General features: G+C 43.6%; 1 protein-coding gene and 1 long non-coding RNA gene across 3 annotated transcripts in view; one reads left to right on the forward strand and one right to left on the reverse strand.

Annotated features, from left to right (window-relative positions):
- LHFPL3 (LHFPL tetraspan subfamily member 3) overlaps positions 1–24,307 on the forward strand; it is a gene marked incomplete at its 5' end in the record, with an annotated part of 266,350 nt that overhangs the window by 133,271 nt on the left and 108,772 nt on the right. The gene's annotated exons all lie outside the window — the stretch shown is intronic.
- LOC309379061 lies at positions 244–568 on the reverse strand. The gene is made up of 2 exons (XR_014172332.1): positions 386–568; positions 244–285 (listed from the first exon to the last, which is right to left on the reverse strand). It is a non-coding gene; the product is annotated as an uncharacterized lncRNA (long non-coding RNA).

The raw sequence follows: 24,307 nt of genomic DNA on the forward strand, positions 1-24,307 counted from the left end.
GCAGAGTATCGTATTCCTCTCTGTGCTCCGGTGCTGCTGGGGGAGAGGGAGAGAGGGGGGGAGGGAGAGAGAGAGGGGGGAGGGAGGGAGGGAGGGAGAGAGAGAGAGAGAGAGAGAGAGAGAGAGAGAGAGAGATGGCTGGCTGGCTTGGGTGGGGGAAAACTTTTGCCTTTCTTTCCTCCCTCCTGTTAAATCCCTCTCCTGCATTCTTAGCCATCTGCTTCTCTGCACACCCCTCTCATGTCCTTCGCTCCCCACTTAAAATGTGGTTACAAAGCATAGATCCTCATGGATCCTCAGGATCTTTGCATTGGGTCACCCCAAATTCACCATCAGATCACATAGCATGTCCATGGCTACAGCCTGCCCACCCAAAATCACGCACCCACTGTTGCCTGGGGCTGCAATGGTGCAAAAACGTGGTTACAAAGCATGGATCCACAGGAATTCTCAGGATTTTTGCATTGGGTCACCCCAAATTCACCATCAGATCACATGTCTTTGGCCACAGCATGAAGAACAAAAATGATACATCCACTGTTTCATTCAGAATGTTTTTTCCCTTGTTTTCCCCCTCTAAAAACGATGTGCGTGTTATGGTCAGGTGCATGCTATAGAGTGAAAAATACGGTATGTTCTCTCTTGGAGATGTTTATCTACATTCAGCTCTGTTTAAATAATGTTCCATCTCTAGTGTAATACGTTTTTTGTAGCAAGCTCAGCCATCCGCCTTAAGACTTGAATACTTCAATTCAGGGTCTTCAAGTCTTGCTAATGTAACTCTGAGATTGTAATGCACATGACAATGCAGTCCTGCGGAAGCGCTGAATTCAGAAATAAAACTTCTAAAAAGGAAAAAGAAAGACCTGTACTCTGTTTCAGGACTGGTGTGCGATTTAAATGTCACAACAGTGCAGCTGGTTCTTGGTTAGGTCAGTATAACAAAGAGCAGGAATGGGTTGCAGTGGAGAATGGAAGAGTTTCTATATTTTTTTTAAATAAAATAAAAAAATAGGTTTAATAAAATCCAGAGAATGGTTTACTTACAATGCAATACATAGCTTCCAAAGTTATAATTACACCAACTTTCCCCTGCTGTTCTTTACCTTTCATGTTCCTTTTCTTCCTCCATCACCCACAAACTGCAATGAGATAAGAGGATTCAGCTAACTTCTTATCTGTTTTGATAAATAAAATGGCATTTGTCATTTAAATATGTTGAGCCTGGTTCTCATGCTGGAATAAAAAAAAGTGAAATATACATAGCAACTGCTACCCTAAATATGCAGATCATAATCATTTGGTACGTAGAACGAAATGTGCATAGTGTTGTTCTGCATGTAGACGTTTCCTGGCTTAGGGTCTGACTTCTCCCATTAAATGGACCCTCTAAGTATCACGGCTAGCAATGAGCTCTGCCTGAGACTTTGTAGAGTGTTATTATGTACTGAAGTTCTCACCCTGGGCCAGCAGGGGGATACTGTAGATAGTTCAGGTCCACATATGCAAATAAGGGATCGAAAGTGACGTTCAGTGATTGGATAGTTACAGAAAGTTGTTACAATTACGTTGTTCTGGAGCTCTATATAAGCAGGCTGGCTGAACCCTTCAGTTCAGTTCTGTTCTGGTCTGTGAATAAACAAGAGCTGTTTGAAGAATCGCTGTGTCGTCTGATATGTTCACCCACAACTTAACATAGAGTTGCCCGCAGTCAGTAGTAATGAACTTGATGGATCGATTGGTACTTTGGTTCTTGCTGTGAGGCAGCTGTAAACAGCTGTGTGTTTAAGCACTAGCCTGGTGACCACAGGCAGCACTCGAATCAGGCAGTGTATTTAAAATGATTTCCCCTCCCAAACTCTGATATGCCTATTTCGGTTGGCTAAGGGGGATGTGTTATCTTAATTACCCCCCAAGTGCCACTTGTATTAAGATAAAGAGAGTTTGCTTTAATATGGTTAAAAATGTCTTTGGAAAAAATTAAGCCATTGGTAGCAGCAGGAGCGTTCACAATTCCTTTAAAAATTGCTATACAGAAGCCAAATTTCCAGTGGTTTCCTGGGCTCATCCTGAGCAGTCTTTAATAAATAACATTCACTTTTTCAATTAGCAGTGGCACTGCAGAGACGTTTACGCTGCATGTTGTTATGGCTCCCTGCCATGGATGGATGAACTGTTTGAATTAAAGTGCCAGGGATATTCTATGCTCAGATTTCCCTTGTTGGTTCATTTTGGAAATATATTCTTCCATTTACCTCTTAAGACTGAATTGCCTGCTTTTAAAATTCATATTAAACATTCCAGGCTCATGTACCTGGAAAATAGGAACAGGTGCATACACATCCCCAAAATGGTTGCATAAATATTAAACAGAGGTACACAAACAGTAAGGAAAATTTGGGAGATGCATATTTATATTTCAAATAAAGATTTTCCAGCTCTGTTCAAATGATGGCTAATGAACATTTAAAAACAAACTATTTTGGATTGAAAGATGTACTGTGGCATCTGGTTATAAAGGAATTCTGTTCGCATTGTAACCAGTCAGCTGTGGCTAACAGAATATACTCACACTAAACATTTCAGTGGCAGAATGAATAGATGCCACATAACTGTGGCAAGTAGCTCTGGGGGCGAGATGGGGGGGTGCCATAATTTTAGACATTGTGGTTATCACTCTTACCGTTGCTGGTTGCTTCCACTGCGAAGAAGGATTTTAGTTTGGGCGCTTTCTTAAATTCTGTACGGGCATCTCCCCCACTTACGCGCATTTGACTCTTGCGTGACGGTGTAGATGCGTGACACTGGGAGATAATTAAATATATTGATTTAAACTGCAAAAAGGCACAAAAACTGCCTGAAAATAGGGGGAAACTGCAAAAATGGTTTGTAAAGAGCAGGAAAATGGCTAACAATCCCAGGAGCCTTTGCACAGACCTTTGAGGCCTGTGGACAGTTGGAATTTGAGAAAGGAGCTTTGGAGGGAGCGATTGTGGTGGAGTTTGGAGGAGTTTTTGGAGATGGAGAGCCACCATTGCCACCATTCAGATAAGTGCTGCTGGTTTGGGAAAGGGCTTTTTAAGGGTTTCCAGAGGTTTCCAGGTTTTTTAGATGGTGTCCCCCACTTTACGCAATTTCACGTATATGCGTGGTACCCGAGAACATAACCCCCTTGTAAGTGGGAAGACACCTGTAGTCATTGATTAGTGCAGGCTTCCATAACCTGGTGCCCTCTGGGCATTTTGATCTATAATTACTTTCATCCCTGACCACAGGCTGGGGCTGATCTGTGTTGTAGTCCGAAATATTTGGAGGGCGCCATGTTTGGGACGTGGCACTGGTGTGTGTAATTCCCTCCCCCAACCAATGCTCTATGTGTATATGAATGTAGATTCTTTTTCTTTTAATTTGATTAAAGGTAAAGGTAAAGGTACCCCTGCCCGTACGGGCCAGTCTTGCCAGACTCTAGGGTTGTGCGCTCATCTCACTCTATAGGCCGGGAGCCAGCGCTGTCCGCAGACACTTCCAGGTCACGTGGCCAGCGTGACAAGCTGCATCTGGCGAGCCAGCGCAGCACACGGAACGCCGTTTACCTTCCCGCTGGTAAGCGGTCCCTATTTATCTACTTGCACCCGGGGGTGCTTTCGAACTGCTAGGTTGGCAGGCGCTGGGACCGAGCGACGGGAGCGCACCCCGCCACGGGGATTCGAACCGCCGACCATGCGATCAGCAAGTCCTAGGCGCTGAGGTTTTACCCACAGCGCCACCCGCGTCCCCTTAATTTGATTAGTATATTACAATAACAATATAAATACAGAAATTGAAGGTGAAAAATTTACCCCTCTATCTCCTCGAGAGATGAAGTCTATTCAAGTCCATATTAATATCCAGATAGAAGAAGGCACCATATTAATAGCCAATGGAAGAAGGCACCTTTGGGGCTGAAGTCAAACCACTGGCGAGTTACAAGCTCCTGCTTTAGCTGTAAAGGCCGATAGGGAAGAGACAGGTTTTGTTGCAGCTGGGGCAGAGGGAGGTGTCTGGTTTCACTGTTACGGTTGCACAATAAAGCTGCATCACTTTACTTGGTGCCATGTGAATGAAGCTTCTCAGAGCTAAATACCACGGATGAGGCACTGATTTAAATATATGTATCTGTTAGGGGAAAGGCCCAAGGATGATAACGGGACCTAGAAACAAGTGAGCATATTACGAAGTCAATTTGTAATTCAGTGTTGAATACTGCATTGTTCATATGAGGAAACAGCATGAGCTACTTAAATGATCTTATTCACATCAGGTGGTTATTTCTATTTCACAGATAGCATGTTCCACTCTTGCTAGCTTTTTAGCAGGAGCCCGGCTCCCCAACATTTTTCCTGATCTGGAATGGATTCAAGCTGGCCTCACGTAAACATAGAAAAGGGAGGTTGGATGCTATTCAGAGGAGGAACACCTGGCTGTTTGCACTTTGCATGTTAGAGACCATAGGCCTATGAACCACTTTGAGATAGACATTTTTAGCCTATCACCTTTCTGGGGCCCTTGACTTTGATCAGGGTATACCTGAACAATTAGACAGGATCTTTAAAAGAAGAAGAAGAAGAGTTTGGATTTGATATCCCGCCTTTCACTCCCTTTTAAGGAGTCTCAAAGCGGCTAACATTCTCCTTTCCCTTCCTCCCCCACAACAAACCCTCTGTGAGGTGAGTGGGGCTGAGAGACTTCAAAGAAGTGTGACTGGCCCAAGGTCACCCAGCAGCTGCATGTGAAGGAGCGGAGACGCAAACCTGGTTCCCCAGATTACAAGACTACCGCTCTTAACCACTACACCACATTGGCTCTTGAGATATCACCTTGCTGACCAAAGCAGAGATATCACCTTGCCAACCAAGGTCCGTATAGTTAAAGCTATGGTTTTCCCAGTAGTGATGTATGGAAGTGAGAGCTGGACCATAAAGAAGGCTGATCGCCAAAGAATTGATGCTTTTGAATTATGGTGCTGAAGGAGACTCTTGAGAGTCCCATGGACTGCAAGAAGATCAAACCGATCCATTCTGAAGGAAATCAGCCCTGAGTGCTCACTGGAAGGACAGATCCTGAAGCTGAGGATCCAAAACTTTGGCCACCTCATGAGAAGAGAAGACTCCCTGGAAAAGACCCTGATGTTGGGAAAGATGGAGGGCACAAGGAGAAGGGGACGAGATGGTTAGACAGTGTTGTTGAAGCCCTCAGCATGAGTTTGACCAAACTGCGGGAGGCAGTGGAAGACAGGAGTGCCTGGTGTGCTCTGGTCCATGGGGTCACGAAGAGTCGGACACGACTAAATGACTAAACAACAACAACATACCTGAACAATTAGGTGCCTGTGACCCCAAAGAGTCATAAATCAGTTACTGAGCCCTATGAAGTTTAAACTGCTCTCAAAGCAATTGCACTCACTGCCTATTTGTCACTGAGCCCAGTTCAAGGTGACGGCTTTGATGTTGCAGCCGAATGACACCTGGGATCCTATCTCCCCCTTGAGATCAGGTAGGCTCCAGTGTTGAATGCATTCTGGCAACAGCTTAGAACATTTTCTGTTCCACCAGGCCTTTGAACAAGGCCAGGGAACTGTCAACTATATTTTTTAGTTACAAAAAAATGGTCTGACCTACTAGTTTTAAAAGGTGTCTCTTGGTTTGTGTATTTGTGTGTGATTATTTATCGTGTCTATATATCTGATGCTGTAACCTCGCCTGTGACGTTAGTGTGAAGAATGGGGTATGCATTTTAAAAATAAATATTGAAGCATTGAGAAGAGAATTATTCAAATACTCAGTGCCAGAAGATTAACATTTGAACAATCTCTAGTACCATCATCAATCATGACACACTCTTTTTGAGCAAGATAAAGTTGGCTGTTGTGAATACTGGGCAAACATGTGGGATCGAAGCTTTAGAATAAATATCCCCACCCCCAGTATGATGTTTTTCCTGATCTTGGGAAGGGGGAGAAATTTCCCAGTCCACATTTTAATATATACCGTATTTTTCACTCTATAGGACGCACCAGACCATAAGACGCACCTAGTTTTTGGAGGAGGAAAACAAGAAAAAAATATTCTGAATCCTAGAAGCCAGAACAGCAAGAGGGATCACTGCGCAGTGAAAGCAGCGATCCCTCTTGCTGTTCTGGCTTCTGGGATAGCTGTGCAGCCTGCATTCGCTCCATAAGATGCACACACATTTCCCCTTACTTTTTAGGAGGGAAAAAGTGAGTCTTATAGAGCAAAAAATACGGTATTTTTTCACTTTCCAAAGCAATAAGTGAACCTAAACATAGCTTTCCTTCAAAATTCATTCTTCTCCAAACTTTGTGATGCAGCTTTCTAACCCCCCAAAATGCATATGAAGATGCATTTATTAGTGAAATGTTCCCACAAAAGTGATGTATAGTTAGTGAAAATGATGTACAAAAACAAATTCTGTCAGGGGAAAACTACAGTACTTGCAAAAACAAATATACTAAACTAAATTGCATACAAAAATGTGTATGTTAGGAAAAATATGCAGGTAATTATGTAGAAATGTTCATACATGGGTGGTAGTTAACAAAGTTTTACTCGACCATTGAAATTAATGGATCTGCTGTGAGTCAAACTTAATCTCAAATGTAGGTAGAAATGAGAGTGAACTAAACTTTGCCACAAATACCAAAATTACCAGGCAACCTATGAATGATCAAACTCTTAGAAGTGTAGATTTGAAGGAATATTGAACGCCTGTTTATATTTTGTGTCCCGTGTTCTTTATTAAAGAATACTAGTAAACAAATCTCATGGTATAATTCTACTTGTTGGGAGTTGGTTTAATATCCTGCCTTGTTCTAAAACAGGTAATCATACTGTAGTTTTCTAGTTGAACAAAACAGGAAACAGATTAATTAGGGGCTTTCTAGTTTGATTGCTCAGGCGAAAACTTGTCTTGTTGAGCCAGCATAGGATAATCTGAATGTGGCTTTTAAGTCTGCAAGTTTGGAGAAGCCATGAAAAAATGCTCAGTTTTCATATATATATATTTCAAGTAATTGGGTTGCCTTGGGCTATAAGTGTACCAAATCCAAGGCTGCTCACTCACCAGGAGGTACCCTAATGATTTCAGTGATATATGAGTTAAATGCTTTGTGGCAAAGTTGCCTTCTGCTAATTCAAATGGATTGATTAGTAGGACGGTCTGGTGCTGAATAATGCTCTTAATGAGCCACTTTAATGAATGTATGTCTTCCCTTTTTAGACTGACTATACATCCTCAGGGGTGGGTTTTCTTGAGAAAGCAGATCATTCTTCCATTGATTGATTTGTGTGACTGCATCACAAGATGTTAGAAGCCCAAGGTTACTTTTTCGCAGATGTTAGGCTTAAAAAATGATGTTTTAGTCAGGGTGGGGAACCTGGACTGCAGTTATCACCCTGGGCCATTGGCCAAGCTGACCAGGGTTGGTGGGAACAGGAGTCCAGCAGCATCCATATGGCCACAGATTCCCCACCTCTGTTTTAGGACGTATGGCCTTCTCTGTGATCTTCTCCTAAAAAGGGTCACAGGGGAAAGTTTGCAATTGGAGGGCACCTCCAGGCAAATCTCGGTTTTATTTAACCAATTATTTAGAGCAAGACTTCACATTTCTTCTAGCTCAGAGAGCTTCCATCATTTACATCTTTAACTGACCTGATGTCTCCCTAGCACATTGCTGTGGATCCGTCCTGCACCTTTCATCATACACCTTTCTCTCCATGTGTCCTGGCCTTAGTAGGAGCTTTATTTTTCATTGATGCAGGTCCATGGAGCCACCTCCAATGTACTCTAATGGAATTGTTTGGACCTCCATATTAAACTTGCATCCTTCATGAACAGCTGGCACTTCTCTAAGTTTCTTTTCAGTGATTTGCAGGAAACACTTTTGAGGGGAAGGGGAGGTTAGCAGGAAAGGAAAGAGGGCAAAAACCCTCGTGGTGTTCCTACCAGCATGGTTAAGAGCGGTGGACTCATAATCTGGTGAACTGGGTTCGCGTCTCTGCTCCTCCACATGGAGCTACTGGGTGACCTTGGGCTAGACACACTTCTCTGAAATCTCTCAGCCTCACTCACCTCACAGAGTGTTTGTTGTGGGGGAGTTACAGGTAGGTAGCCGTGTTGGTCTGCCGTAGTCGAAACAAAAAAACTCCTCCCAGTAGCACCTTAGAGACCAATTAAGTTAGTTTATTGGTATTAGCTTTCGTGTGCATGCACACTTCTTCAGATGTTGTGGGGGAGGAAGGGAAAGGAGATGGTTAGCCGCTTTGAGACTCTTTAAGGGGAGTGAAAGGCGGAATATCAAGTCCAAACTCCTCCTCCTTCTCTTCTTCTTCTTCTTCTTCAACAACTCTGCTTTGGAAGAATTAACTTAGAACAGGCATGTTGGGTTCCAGTTCCCAACAGCCCTAACCTACACCTCCAATGCTCAGGGATAATGGGAGTTGTAGCTCAGCAATAACTGAATGGACACAGGTTTCCCATCCCTGCTTTAGATCTTCATGGTTCCAGGGAAAACAATATAACATTCACTGAATTAATTCTGGTTTTCCTAAGTTAATAGAGTTAACTTCATTTTTCATTTTCTCTAGTTAAGCACTATTCATTGATCTGTATTATCAATGGGGTGGAATTCAACATGTCACTCAGCAGATGTGTTCTGTTAGCGCAAGCATTTTTGCTTGCCCCCAGAATGATCTCCCTTCTCCCAGTCCTTGCACACTGTTCTGAGGGTTCTCCTGGCCTTGCAGAGCAAATTTGGGGGATTAGTTGGGGGTTCATGGAGGGAGGAGAGGGTGGGGAAGTCTCCATTGCATTAGCAGTAGCTCCCACTAGTGGGACCAGGCAACTGAATCCTGTCATAGCTCTTCAGAGATATTCCAGTAAAGTGACTCTCTGTAGACATATGGATTACATTAGAATATATTTGTTCATGGGTACCTCTTTGATCAGCCTGAAAGCGAGATGAGTGACTCAACCCCATAGTCGCCTTTGACTGCACTTAACCATCCAGGGGTCCTTTACCTTTGCCTTTTACCTTTACCTCTTTAATCATTGTCTTCATATGAATTTGGGTTAGCTATATTACTTCTGGGACGTGGGTGGCGCTGTGGGTAAAACCTCAATGCCTAGGACTTGCTGATTGTATGGTCGGCGGTTCGAATCCCTGCGGCAGGGTGAGCTCCCATTGTTCGGTCCCAGCTCCTGCCCCACCTAGCAGTTCGAAAGCACTCTTAAGTGCAAGTAGATAAATAGGTACCGCTTTATAGCGGGAAGGTAAACGGCGTTTCCGTGTGCTGCGCTGGTGCTGGCTCGCCAGATGCAGCTTTGTCACGCTGGCCACGTGACCCGGAAGTGTCTTCGGACGGTGCCGGCTCACGGCCTCTAGAGCGAGATGAGCACGCAACCCTAGAGTCGGACACGACTGGCCCGTACAGGCAGGGGTACCTTTACCTTTATATTACTTCTGCTGATTTTATTATAAAATATTATACGATATACGATATCTTTATTGTCATTGTCCCATACAGAACAATGAAACTGAAAAACTACATAAAACATTCAAAAACCCCTAAAAACTCTGAAACCCCATTTTAAAATACAATATACTATACTATATTGTAGTATATATTGTAATACACTCTATTGAAATATTGTGTGAATGACTCCAAAGAGATGACCTGACTCCCAAGGAAATTCTTCAGCTCTGAATCAAGCTCTAATTCCTTTGAGATGGAACGCGTAGAGTTGAGCCACCTTCAATGAACTCCGGCGATTCAAGCCTCCTCTCTCCCTCCTCACCCTCAAAAATATTAACTGCACACCCCTGACAGCTGATTATGGAGTGGGTTGAGTAGTTAGGATCCGTCTTCTCTTGTACATTATATTAGAAATAAGAAATGATTTATTTCTGGAAATATTAAAGGTCTTTGTTCATGATGTCTGCATCAATCCCAGACTCTAGGTTTTTGTCTCTGGCTACATACAATTGCAGTGGTGACTTAAGGTGTTAGCAATGCACCAGAAGGAGTTTAAGAAATCTGAAGCAGACGAAAGCAACCATTTGGCTGTTGCCTTTCTAAAGTTCTCCAGGCTCATCAGCCTTGCCAGCCTTGGGCAAGATTAATTAAAATCAATGGAGCAAAGCAAATTAAGTACTTAGAAGGCTTCTTGTTGGAGGGGTGGGGAGATCTATGTGAATAAACCAAAATAAGTATTCAGAGTGTGCAGCTTGTTAACAAACTGTTCATCATTCTGCCCATTTGTGAGTTTTTCCGTATATATCATTTTCTTTTTCAAGCTTTATCTTGATTCACCTTAGTATTTTCCATGACAGACCTGTCAAGTCTGAGACCTGTCTGAATTTTCATATGACTTTGACAAATGCCTAGGAATATAAGAAGCTGCATTTTACCAAATCAGACCAATGGTCTATCTAGCTTAGATATTTCTGCAAAAAATAAATTTTAAAAAAAGCAGGGGAAAGTATAATAAGATCTATTATTTGATTAACGTTTTAACACTCCTCAGTTTTTTTTTAATCTAAATAAAGCCTATTGGTTCACATGTTTTATCTACAGCTAAAGGACTATGTATTAATTCTGCCATTTGTGTTGATGTAAACCTCTAGAACATGCATTTAGCTCTACCCTAAATACATTGTACACCTGATTGGGACGCAGGTGGCGCTGTGGGTTAAACCACTGAGCCTTGGGCTTGCTGATCAGAAGGTTGGCGGTTCAAATCCCTGCGACGGGGTGAGCTCCCATTGCTCGGTCCCGGCTTCTGCCAACCTAGCAGTTCGAAAGCACGTCAAAGTGCAAGTAGATAAATAGGTACCGCTCCGGCGGGAAGGTAAACGGCGTTTCCGTGCACTGCTCTGATTCACCAGAAGCAGCTTAGTCATGCTGGCCACATGACCCGGAAGCTGTACACTGACTCCCTTGGCCAGTAAAGCGAGATGAGCGCCGCAACCCCAGAGTCGGTCACGACTGGACCTAATGGTCAGGGGTCCCTTTACCTTTACCTAAATACATTGTATTTTGTTTTATTGTTATGGCTTGTGACTGATGCAAATAAAGATTCTATCTATCCATCAGTCACTGGCCAGCAGTAATTCAGACAGGGGTCTTTCATAGCCCTACCTGGATGCCAGGGATTGACCCTTCCACCCTTTGCATGCAAAGCAAGTGCGCCACCATGGGGCTATGGCTGCTCCCCAAACCCTTCCACATGGCAGCAGCATCTATGTAAGCTTCTTCAGAAAGTCTAAGATCATTTCTGAAGAAGGAAATTCAGTTCCCAAATGCTTTTAAAGCATTAAATGTTCTGCAATAAAATTTGTTTATTGGGTTTCATTTCTTTCAGGATCTCTGAACCCTTTCCTAAGATCCTTGACCATAAAAGAGTTTTTTAATTCCTCAACAGCAGCGGCGTCACCCTTTTGTCTGAAGCAGGTCCTGTTGGAAGAATACCAAACTCTGCTTCAGCTCGGGAGGATTGTGTATAGAACTGTGTGGGCAAAATAGATACCCACCACAAATACAGTCATACCTAATGTTACGTTTGCTTCATGTTGTTCCGCCTGGCCTTTGGCTTGGAGCCAATTTGATTCCCTCCCTCTCTCTTTTTTTTTCTTTTTCTTTTTTCTTTTTCTTTCTTTTCCTTCTGCGATGAGGCTACATTTTAATATTTTAATGTTCCATTATTTTAATGTTGTATTTTAATTTTGTTTTTAAGTTGTAATCATTCATCTTGTTTTTATTATTGCTTGTAAGCCGCTCTGAGCCCGGCCTTGGCTGGGGAGGGCGGGGTATAAATAAAAAAATTATTATTATTATTATGTTACGTTTTTTCAGGTTGCGTCCCACAGCGACCCGGAAGTACCGGAAAGGGTTATTCCCAGGTTTCGCCATTCGCGCATGTGCAGAAGCGCTAAATCACGCTTCGTGCATCAGCACAAGCACCAAATCGCGCTGTGCGCCTGCACAGAAACGGCACTTCAGATGGCGGGCTTTTCATGTTGCAAACGGGCCTCTGGAACGGATCCTGTTCGCAACCAGATGTACCACTGTACTATTGTTGGATAGAGTTATCTTTCATTTAAGTTTTAAAGTTGTCCTAATGCAAGGAGTAGGGAATCTCCAGCTTGGAGGCTGAATATTTCAGGACCTTGGAGCTGAACAAAAGTTAAGGGCCACAGCTATTGCCCCACTCACTCTAGTTGCCACTGACCCTAACAACCACTGACAGTGACGGAGGAAGCATGGGGCAGTGCGCCCAGGGGTGGTGCAAGCTGCCCATAGGGGCGGGGTGAGGGCAGGGTGAGCGGCCCATAGGGGCGGAGCGCAACATGGGGCCTCTGGAGTCTGCCTGCCTCCTCCCACTCAGCTGCCCTACAGCTGGGGGAGAGGCAGCAGGGGGACCATTTGGGCAGTGCGGAGCCTGTGCGCGCCCAAGCCACTGTGTCTCTCCCAGGATAGACGCATGGCTCAGGCACGCTGCAGGCCCTGTGGTGAGTGCCACCTGGCATTTTGTCACCCCCCTCAGTGGTGAAAACCCGGGGCGACCCGCACCCCATTCTTCCGCCCCTGACCACTGATACACGTCCCCTGCAAGCTTGTCCTCTACCCTCGTTCTAACCAGATGCCGCTTCTTTGATGGAGAAGGTGCTGTGACCTCTTTCCAGAGACTGCCTGTTGTTTGTGGACTAGAGAACTGAACGGATTGCAAGTGCCCATGCCATTATCATCCATGTTGATGGAAGCTCTTCACACGTGGATAACTTAGGCTGCGATGAATGATTTCACAGTTGGGTGGCGATGTAGTTGCTAAGGTCTCCAGAGAAATGTTGGCTGTTCTTATGTTAACCCTTAAACATGCTATTGGGTTTTAGCCTTTGGTGCTGCAGGGGCCTGGGCCACAAGATCCCAACATATTGGGCTACTCTTAGCCCTGGTGCAGTAGCTATTGCAAGTGGACCCCATAATCTGCCGACCTTAAGTATGTGAAGCTGCATTTATGCAATTTTGTTCTCCATTATCCTTGTATCTGTGCATCTCTTCAGTTCCTTTGTCTCCCCTTCCACTGAAACGCAGAAACTTATACTACTCTGTACAGGCTAAGGAGTAAACCTTGCAGAAATCCAGAGTGGAATCCCTAAGGCAGTTGGATAGCACCTTGTATGCGTCTTTCCAGCAGCTCCTGCAGCCCAGCTGGTGTCAAATGTCTTGCTCTGCTTTCTTTAAAGCACATCAGTGAGGCCAGTAGGGGGGGGGCAATATTGTTGTCTGGGCAGCCCAGGACCTCCAGACACCCTGCCCAGCCTTGCACCCCAGGGAGGTCACTTCGGTGGTGCTTACACATCAGTTTGACTTCACCCCCAGAGGCGGTCTTGAGACAGACGGATGCCAACAACAGCTCTGTGAAGCCCCTGCGCTCAGGGGTGCTTTTGAAAACCACCATCACAAGTTTTATGGAGGGAGCAGGGAAGCTGTACTTCAGTATTTGTCTTTCTTTTCTTTCTTTTCTGAATTTTTTTATTTTCAATGCAGAATCATAAGAAAAATTACAAACATTGAATCCAAAATAATACTATACAAAAAAAAAAAAAACCCGGAACATACAAAAAAAAAAGAAAAGAAAAGAAAAAGGAAAAAAAAGCAAAGGAAACAAAACTAAACTAAACAAAAACGAAAAAGCACACATCTACAGAAAAAAACCACATCATTACGTACATAAACACAAATTGATTTCCTTCCTTTGTTCTAAGACCTCAAAAAATTTACTTGTCTTTCATCTGCTTTACTACTGACTTAAGCATCCTTAAGGGGAAACAAAAAAGAGAGTGAGAGAGTCAGAGGCACCTGTGCCTAAAATGTGTGTCTCACACAAGCTCACGCGCCTTTTTCCATCCCTTTGTGTTTTTGTAATTTTAAATTTGATCTCTGCAATTCAGATTCAAGCAAAGAATGCCCCCCCTCCACAATTAAGACCCTGTTTGGAAACCACGGACCCACCTGTACCCTGTGTACCGTCATAAATAGAAGCCCCATAAAAAGAATAGTTTTGTTACTAAAAATAGCAGGCGTTGATAAAGTCTGGAGGATGGCTTGCCCCCCCCCACCCCCGCCTTGCCATGTTATATTGATGTTCTTGACACAATATATTGCAATAACACATTATTTCTCTCTCCTGATCGTGGTTTCAATGAAGCACCAGCTATACTGCTGTTCGGTTTCCTTGGTAACCAAATGACTTTCTGCTATTCATTTGCAGACCTCTGGCGCTAAACAAAGTGTCTCCCTTTTTCCTGTGCTGCAGTGCTGGGAGCCGGAGCTGTTGTCTGTGCTCTAGCCTGAATAGAAGAGATCTGTGTTTGCTTCTCTCCACAACAGATTAGCCATTAGAATGGAATTGGGTTTGCAGGCACACATACAAGGTTGCTGTTAAGGAAGGGAAGAAATCCCTCCATCTTCTTGGTCCTGGAACAAAACCTCTCCTCCTACCAGGTGTTGTGAGCTGGAGCCATTCCCACATCAGTATTCGGCCCCCTGCATCACTTTCCTGGTTGCCACGCCGCACCCCAATAGGGCTGACTTGGGGGCGGGGTTTAGCCACATTCAAGCAGCCGCGGCCTGGAGTCAACGGATCACCCGCCCGCCCTCCCTTTAGGTCATATTTATGCTTTTGACCTTGCTATGGGCTTTGGTTGGTTGCCCTGGTTGCCCTGGTAGGAATTTTTATCCATTTGGCAAATTGCCTCTTGGTTTTTGGCCTACCTCGTAGCAGATCATCACAACATTTTGGGTATTGGTGGTTAGGCATTGAAATATGTGTTGTGCGTTGGAGGGCAGGTTATGGCCAGCACCCTTGTTGGGTATTCCGTTAAAGGAATCCGGTGGTCGTGGATCCTGTCCAATGACCTGCTGGTGGCTTGGGCCATGGCACGACCCCTGGTGACATCAGGGGAAGCTTGCATCAACAAGCTCCTCCCACTGGTTGTTAACCTTCAAATGGCTTTGCGGGGTGGGGTTATATATAGATTGTTTGATCCAATACCTAAGCCAATACCGCTCATATGCTATAACCAATAAAGTTGTGGCCTTCTTTAGCCCATTAACCTAAAATACATGTGTCCTTGTGTCTTATTTAGCTCTAAGCATGTGGCAGGTCCTTGATTCACAATGCTGGTTTGCAGCCTCAGTGGAAGCCTCCTCTCTGTGGCCTTGACCTTCTCTTTTTTTAAAAAAATAATTTTTATTAACTGGCCAATCACATCAAATTAAATCACATCGTATAAATTCCAAATTCCATATCCAAATTTTTAAATTTTGTTGGGGGAACCCATACTTCAAGATCCAAAGGGAGATTCAGATCATCTTCTTATTACTGCGTTAATGTCCAAATCAGTCCCAATCAGTCCAGACAAAGTTCATAATTCTATCCAGTCTTATCTTGGTGTTTCCACATCATATCTTGTTCATATAATTTCTCTTTTTCCTTTACGATCTCTTCTGTTAGTCTCCTTAAGCCGATAAGCAAGTATAATAATCCTGTGTGGATTTCCCGTTCCTCCACTAAGTCCAGATGGTTTCCATATATCTCCTTCGTAGATAACATCACTCTTTCCATCATAAATTTGGCATTTATCGCTCTTAAGTCCCACCGAGGAGTTGATCCACGATATGTAAACAACTCTATTTCTCTCTTTCTCCTCCCAGACCCAAGAGCTCCAACAATGCCTCCCAAAATGGCGACGGCATTTTTAACTGCGTCATTCCAAAACTCTTAGCTTTCCAGCTTCATCTTGAAACATTGCTTTGGATCGAAAGTTTATCTCCACACAGCCTTAAATCCACAGCTTAAGTCCTTAATTTCTGACTCATTAGGGGAGGGGATTCTTGTTAAATCACATGAAAAAAGGGAAGGCAGGTTTTTCCCCCCTCCCCCCTCAGTCATTTGTCGTACCATATCTTGACGTATCTTCTCATATTTTATTCTTGTCTTGTTATCAGAGATCTCTTCTGTCGGCAGTCTTTACTCCCCTTTTTCCTTGAAGCATGTGCAATTAATCTCGTCCAAATTGTTTCTTTTGAAGATCCTTGCAACTAGCGGCGTGAATCAGGGACCGTGTCAAGGAGTGCCGGAATCCCACAGGAGGGCTTTGTGCCTAGAGCCCGCACCCCCACAAATTTGGGGGTGGTATAGGGCACAGCAGGCAAGGGCCGCCCCCCCCACAATCCTGGGGGGGGGTTAAGGAGGCTAATTATCCCCATCATAGCCTCCAAATTACCTCGTGTGGGTTGGAGAGATGTTATTGTCAGCCATCTTCCAGTGCGCCACCTAGTGGCCCCCTGTGGCCTTGACCTTCTCATGTTGCCCTGGTGGCATGGGAAGAAGTTGTCCAGGAATAGCTCCCATGCTGCCAACTTAACAGCAGAGCTTTCTCGTCTTCAGCCAAAAACCAAATTTGCAACCCACGTCTGACTTATGCGTTGTCAACTGCCTTTGCGGGTAATTAAAATGGAGGCGGCTTAAAAGACTACAGTTCCAGACCTATCAGATCTGAAGGCAGCAGTGCAAATGTGAAGAAGGTTAAGAGTTATTTCTGATGCTGGCTTACTCTAAAGTTATATACCATCTCTAGGAAAAAATGCGATAGACCCTCAGAAAACATGCTGCTATTTATTGTTCCCATTCATCACAACACAGCCTTCAACATCTGCAGCATTTTTTTTATATTTTAAAAAACCACCAGCTTATTGTAATTGGTTCAGATAATGTATTCCTCCCACATTTCCTTCTCTCCTGTAGCTTTTTAGGTTTTTCTCATGTAGCTGCACACTGAATTGAGAAACCCAGAAATGCTGCTGCTACAATACATCCTACTCCTGTCCCAGCATGCTTCTAGCTCCCACTGTCTTCCTCCGAAAGTCACTATATTTGCAATATACACCCATTGAGGGCGTGTGCCAGCTCTTATGGAGCATTAGCTGACTTTGTATATACAGTGGAATATCTCGGTTCAAACTTGGGGGCTCTAAATGATTAGCATTGTACCTGCTCACTGGCAGAATCAATGGCTTTAGTACATATCCCCACCCCAAAAAAACCTGGTCACTGTGATTCGGTCACCTAACTCAAGCTCTACAAGAATTTATTTATTTTTTACTGAGATACTTATATTGTCAATTAATTCAACTCTACAAGCCTATGAGTCGACGTAGCTCAATTTGTTGGCAGATGCAGAGGATGGGAAGTGTCAAAATGATTATGAATTCAAAGGTGTAGGAAAGATGGGAGGTTTGGGGCCTTTTCCCATCAAAAGACAAGATAATTAGAGAGCTATTAAGGTAAAGGTAAAGGGACCCCTGACCATTAGGTCCAGTCGTGGCCAACTCTGGGGTTGCGGCGCTCATCTCGCTTTATTGGCCGAGGGAGCTGGCGTACAGCTTCCGGGTCATGTGGCCAGCATGACCAAGCCGCTTCTGGGGAACCAGAGCAGTGCATGGAAATGCCGTTTACTTTCCCGCCGGAGCAGTACCAATTTATCAACTTGTACTTTGACGTGCTTTCAAACTGCTAGGTTGGCAGGAGCAGGGACCGAACAACGGGAGCTCACCCTGTCCCGGGGATTCAAACCGCCGACCTTCTGATCAGCAAGTCCTAGGCTCTGTGGTTTAACCCACAGTGCCACCCGCGTCCCTATAGAGAGCTATTATAGATCATCAAATATTTGAATGGCTGGTGCAAAAGATGGGGGATACAGCTGAAAAGACGCAACTGATTTATGCTTCAGAAATATAGTTCAGGTTGTGTTGTAACACATAATGAAATAAGCAACCCCCCTTGACAGCCCACATATGGGAACATGGCTGAATTTCTAAATCCTTTTTTACAACAAGATAGTAGTAATATACAGAGTGCTAAGCCCTGTGGAAATATTATATCATTATATCATTTGCCTGTTGTGGATGGTACAAAACTAATGATTATAACAAGCTAAGGAAAACGTTGATTCTGCGGAGCAATTGGATAACGCAACACATTTCCGTAGGATTATTGTGAAAAGTCATTCATGGAGGCGGCTTTTAAAGGCAGATTCAGGTAGATTTCAGAAAGAGCTCATTAAATGTATATGGAGGTTCACACATTTGAATGCTCCAGCCTTCACATATATAAGATCAATATAATAAAAGTCTTTCAATAAACACCAGATTGCACAGTCTTTGCTAGCATATTGAAGAAAAGCTGAGCTAGAAAGCATCCTAGTTAGATCTCTTTTTGTTGTTTACAATAAACATAATACCGCAGTCATAACTAACTTTTTATGAACTGAAAATAGATACTTGATAAAGTGTCCAATATAACCTTAACATTTTTTTGAAACAATCTTGGCAACAGTTGCTTTTTTAATGGCATATTAGGGGTGTAGTGTGTTGGTAATGACTGTAACTAAAATTTTTACTCCACTGTGACCCATTGTTTGAGACATAGGGTACAGGATCATTCACATTGCTTTTAGTTATATATTTTCCTGCCGAAGATTATTCATTGTTCAAAGGCAAACAGTTCTAATTATGTAGTGGCATCGTTAGCTAAGACCAGATATTTATACATATTTGAAATCAGAAACAAATATCTCCCTAGAACCTGTACCCCTTCCCACAGAAAACCAGTGAGTTTTTTCCTAGCAGAATAGAAGTGAAACTACGCTCCATTGTCTGCAGCTTAATTTTTACTTTGCATGTTTCCTCATTTTCTAAGTATCTGTGTGGAACAGGGAGTCTACCCAAAAGATAGCAAAGCCACAATCATTACCCTGTTTTCATAATACCCACTGATCACACATCATGAATGCCCCCGTTGTTTTCTTCGCCTCTCCCACACACTGCTCCTTTGGCTCTTCTCAATTTCTGTGAACTCTGCATAGCCTTTCTCAATTCAGTTAATTTCTAGTGCAGACATACCATTGCCTATTGCATCCATCTTTTTTTTAAAAAAAAATCTGTAAGCATAAATGCAGAGCTTCTCTCAGATTCAGAGCAAAAGCAGGTTTCATTCAATAACAACAACATAGTTCTAGCATGTTTAGATGATGGATCCATTTATAATCTACACTGCAAAATCAGTCCAGAAAAACACACAGATTATCCTTGTTAGCACCTGTCTGTCTCGGGGGGCAATGGAGGAGTGTGCCTTTGGGGGTGAAGTCAAACCATTTGAAAGTCACATTACCTGATGGAGCTGTAGAGACCAGATTATAGAGCAGCGTTTTTGAAAGGTTGTGCTTTCAGGGAGACATTTCCACACTGATTCATTTGCAGAGGAGTGCCATGGAACCCCAGTGTTTTCTATAGGATTCTGGGTCCTAGGTGCAGACCCTTTTCATGTTGGGTGCTGCTCAGGTCTTTTGGGCCTCCTTTTTTTTTAACTTCTTTTTATTCATTTTCTATAACCAAACAACAGCCAAGAAAGAAAGAAAAAATAGCCAACACATACCAAAAAAAGAAAAGAAAAGAAAAGAAAACATCAACCAAATCAAAACACCTAAACCAACCAAAGAACAAACATTAATTAACAATAAATAATGTTTGACTTCCCTCCATCTCGGTTTTGGGTTATGTGAATATTAAATCCATTCTGCAGTTTTTCATTTTTTAACGTAAACACATCGCAAGGGTTATATTAAACCTACTGTGATTTTTATATCTCTAGAATTCGTTTCCATATATGTTATGAATTTAGACCAATTGTCAATAAACCTTATACCTTTTTGCTGTCTAATGTTCTGCGTCATTTTTGCCAGATCCATATACTCAAATAATTTAATTTGCCAATCTTTAACGGTCGGGGTATTTGGGGCTTTCCAATTTTGTGCTAACAGAATCCTGGCAGCTACAGTTGCATATTGAAACATTATATAATCTTCTTTCTTAATCTCCTCTCCGATCATTCCCAGAAGGAAGGCTTCGGGCTTTTTGACAAAGGTGTATTTAAGTATTTTCTTTAGTTCGTTGTAGATGGAATCCCAAAATTTTTTAACTTCTGCACATTTCCACCACATGTGGTAGAAGCTTCTCTTTTGGGCCTCCTTATTGCTTTTTTTAAAGTGACAGTTCAACCAAGAGCACACCCATGCTCTCCTATGGCTACGCATTGCAAAGATGGATCTTTATTGGAGGCACAAACTGTCAATCATTTGAGCTTATCTGCCATTACAGCCACTACACTGAGGAACCACTGAAAAGTTCCCAGTAAAACCCGGGGCTCCCCAGAACGTAATCTGAAAGCTTCCTTTATTACCCTCTATTTAAAACCACTCCATTGTCTAATTAAAAGCATAATCTGCTGAATTGCAGGAGAAACCCCTTCAAATCTATTCTGTTCAGCTAGGTTTCTAAAACTGAAAGGCTTAAGAAAAAGGAGGAACCGGGGAGGAAGTTGCAATCTGTGACATTTGGTTAGCTGAGAGAAAGAATATGTGATAAGGACTGGGGGGTTCGGTTGTGGAACTATTTATTGGTTCTGTCAGCTCAAGACAAGGCATCGTGCTCCCTCTGTGAATGAGGAACTTTGATGAGAAATGGACATGTTTCAATTAAAGTGGCACGAAGCTTGCTGCATTCTAGTCAAATATATATGTGGATTTATATTCTTTTTCTCTTCTTCCTTCCATTGTAAATCAAGCATGCCTTCTCCAAAGTCCATGAAAAGAGAAAAATTGTGTGGGACTGAAATTCAATATATCATACGGGGAAAATGAAGATTTATAAAATCTAAGAGACAAATATATGTTCTGCAGGTAGAAGCAATCAAATTTACAAAAACTTCAAATGGCCCAATTTATTTTCTCTTGTTCTCCCCCTCCCCCTGGCAGCATGGAAGCAATGCGATAATTCATTACATGCTAAAGAACAGTGGATTAAAAAAAAAAAGATGATTCCAGAAAGGAAGAGGTAGGAAAGCAGAATACAGCCCCAAATCAGATTATTGTAATTACACCTTACTCGAGAACTGCTGTAAACACAGCAACTTCCAAATATCTGCTACCTCTGTATTCATTGCATTTGATAGAGCAGTAGGATTATTCTATTTAGCACAGCTGGAATTTAAGAATGCCTACTTTTTAAAGGGAAAAAAGTACTGTTAAGTGCCATCATTGACTGCTGACACATTTTGCTGCAGTGGACAAATGTTTTGAAGAGGAAGGATAGAGAAAAGACGGGACCTGCTTTGTCCCGTAGGAGGGGGCATTACAAAATGAACAAGGCCTGAAGAACCAGCAGCAAACCAAGACACAGACACCTTTAATTAGGTGGCTTGGGCAGAATTTTACCCCTATGCACGCCTGTTGTGTTTTTCTTTTCCATCCAATCTGTACAAACACCCAAGTGAAAATGTACCCCAGCATTTTTTCAGTGGAGGATATATAAAAGTTTCAAAAAATTCCCCCTCTTTCATGTCCATTTTTCATGTGGTGCCATTTTTCTTTGAATGGCCGTTCCCAGCTCCAGTAGAGCAGCCTTATAGATAAGTATATATATTTAGAGACCAAACCTGCCATCCGGTGTTCCAGCTAAGCTTACAGGAGGCTCAAGGGTGTCACGCAGTGAAGTACAGTCTGTGGTAGCCAAGCATACACAACCATTTACTGCAACGGGATTACTTAATGGTCCTTGCAGCTGTGCGTGAAGCTGGGGTGGTGGTTTCAAAGGACCATTAATTTGCAGATCTGTACAACTTTATCTACGTAGGCCATAAAATTGCACTGATAAATCTAACACATTGTCAGCGGCTTGAAGCTGTTAAGAGATGTTTGCAAATTCAGACCCACAAAACAGATGAGAAAAAGTTGTTCCCGCCAAGCCTAAGTTGAAACCTAGTGTGACATCAAAGATGCCTCTTAAGCAATTAACTCAATTTGGCAACATCTTCGAATAGGAGACTGCAACTGTATTTTGTGCTTATCCAAGAGAAGATACTTCCACAATGAACTCAGTTCTCTTTATTGTGCTGCTAAATCGGGAATGGTTCTGTTATGTGCAGTGGTGTAGCGTGGGTTGTCAGCACCCGGGGCAAGGCAAGTAATTTGCGCCCCCTGCAGTGAGAGAGAGTGAGTGAGCCAGGTAGGAGCAGAGAGCTGCGAGTGCGAGCGCGCCCCCCCAGATGTTGCGCCCAGTGTGGCCGGCCCCCCCTGCACCCCCCACACTACGCCACTGGTTATGTGTGCCAGCGTGGTTGCTCGAGAGCGAACAGGCAAGAAACCCACTGGTCTTCTCAAAGGCTTTATTATCGGTGCAAAAGCATTCACAGTGCAGAACGTCTCAATTCCATGTCTTGCTCAGTCACTAGCAGAATCTGGAAGTGGGCGGTCCTTCAACTTTCCCCAGCAGAGTAGTCTCTTGACCCCGATCCTACGCCTCCCCTCTCTGCGCGTAAACCGACTGCGCAGAGAGGGCATGGGCAAAGGGGGACCTGCCTCCCTCCGCTTTGCTCATGCTCGGTGCTGCGGCCCTCCTTTGCAACCTCCGAGCTCTGCACCCCTTCCCCACTGGAGGCGCGGCTTCTCTCCTCCGCGGAGGAAGTGCTGCTTCTCACGGTCTTTGGAGGCTCCCTGTAACCCAACTGCCCTTTCGCCTCTGAGCTGATGGCAGTTCCCTGACAGGTTCCTCTTACGTTAGCCTACGTTAAGGAACAATGAGGTTAATATTTTCCACTGTGCAGTCAGATTCTTCTGCTGGAAACTGAACCATGATTTGACTTGGCGTATCAAAGGGTGCTCATCAATGGTTCCTCTTCATCCTGGAGAAGAGTGACTAGTGGGGTGCCACAGGGTTCTGTCTTGGGCCCGGTCTTATTCAACATCTTTATCAACGACTTGGATGATGGACTCAAATTTGCAGATGACACCAAACTGGGAGGGATGGCTAACACCCCAGAGGGCAGGATCACACTTGACAGATTAGAGAACTGGGCCAAAACAAACAAGATGAATTTTAATAGGGAGAAATGTAAAGTATTGCACTTGGGGAAAAAAAAAAGAGAGGCAAAAATACAAGATGGGCGACACCTGGCTTGAGAGCAGTACATGTGAAAAGGATCTAGGAGTCTTGGTTGACCACAAACTTGACATGAGCCAACAGTGTAACGCGGCAGCTAAAAAAGCCAATGCAATTCTGGGCTGCATCAATAGGAGTATAGCATCTAGATCAAGGGAAGTAATAGTGCCACTGTATTCTGCTCTGGTCAGACCTCACCTGGAGTACTGTGTCCAGTTCTGGGCACCACAGTTCAAGAAGGACACTGACAAACTGGAACGTGTCCAGAGGAGGGCAACCAAAATGGTCAAAGGCCTGGAAACGATGCCTTATGAGGAACGGCTAAGGGAGCTGGGCATGTTTAGCCTGGAGAAGAGGAGGTTAAGGGGTGATATGATAGCCATGTTCAAATATATAAAAGGATGTCACATAGAGGAGGGAGAAAGGTTGTTTTCTGCTGCTCCAGAGAAGCGGACAATGAGCAATGGATCCAAACTACAAGAAAGAAGATTCCACCTAAACATTAGGAAGAACTTCCTGACAGTAAGAGCTGTTCGGCAGTGGAATTTGCTGCCAAGGAGTGTGGTGGAGTCTCCTTCTTTGGAGGTCTTTAAGCAGAGGCTTGACAACCATATGTCAGGAGTGCTCTGATGGTGTTTCCTGCTTGGCAGGGGGTTGAACTCGATGGCCCTTGTGGTCTCTTCCAACTCTATGATTCTATGATTCTATGATCAGCCGAACCTGACTCTAGACAAATCACGAACTGTAAACCCAAGATCTGTAATTCTTCGTTAACTTCTAGTTGTTTGTGTGGAATAAGACAAACCGTGATCCCAGGTTCAGAAGACAAACCATGGCTTAGCTCACAGCGATGCATCGGTTGGTCTGGTGGAGGAGCAAAGTGGACATCATCTCCATTGAATGAGCCTGTGCGTTTGCACCAAGCCATAGTTTGGCTTGGTGTTATGTGTGATGCAGCACAAAGAGTTAATGGTGTAGAAATGTGACAAACTGGATAACAGAAAGTCCTGTAGACTATTGACTGCTTCACACATGCATCACAGCTCGCTTGGATGTGTGAGTAGGCAATCACAGATCAAAGTCTACAAATGAAGTTTTCACATCATCCTAGACAAGATTCACATGTTCTCTGCTTCCAACCACCAACGGCTACGTAGTCAAGTGATGAGAAATCAAATGACGTTTGTATTGCA

The sequence above is a fragment of the Podarcis melisellensis genome (genome assembly GCF_964234715.1).
Source record: "Podarcis melisellensis genome assembly, chromosome: 10".
NCBI classification, from domain to species: domain Eukaryota; kingdom Metazoa; phylum Chordata; class Lepidosauria; order Squamata; family Lacertidae; genus Podarcis; species Podarcis melisellensis.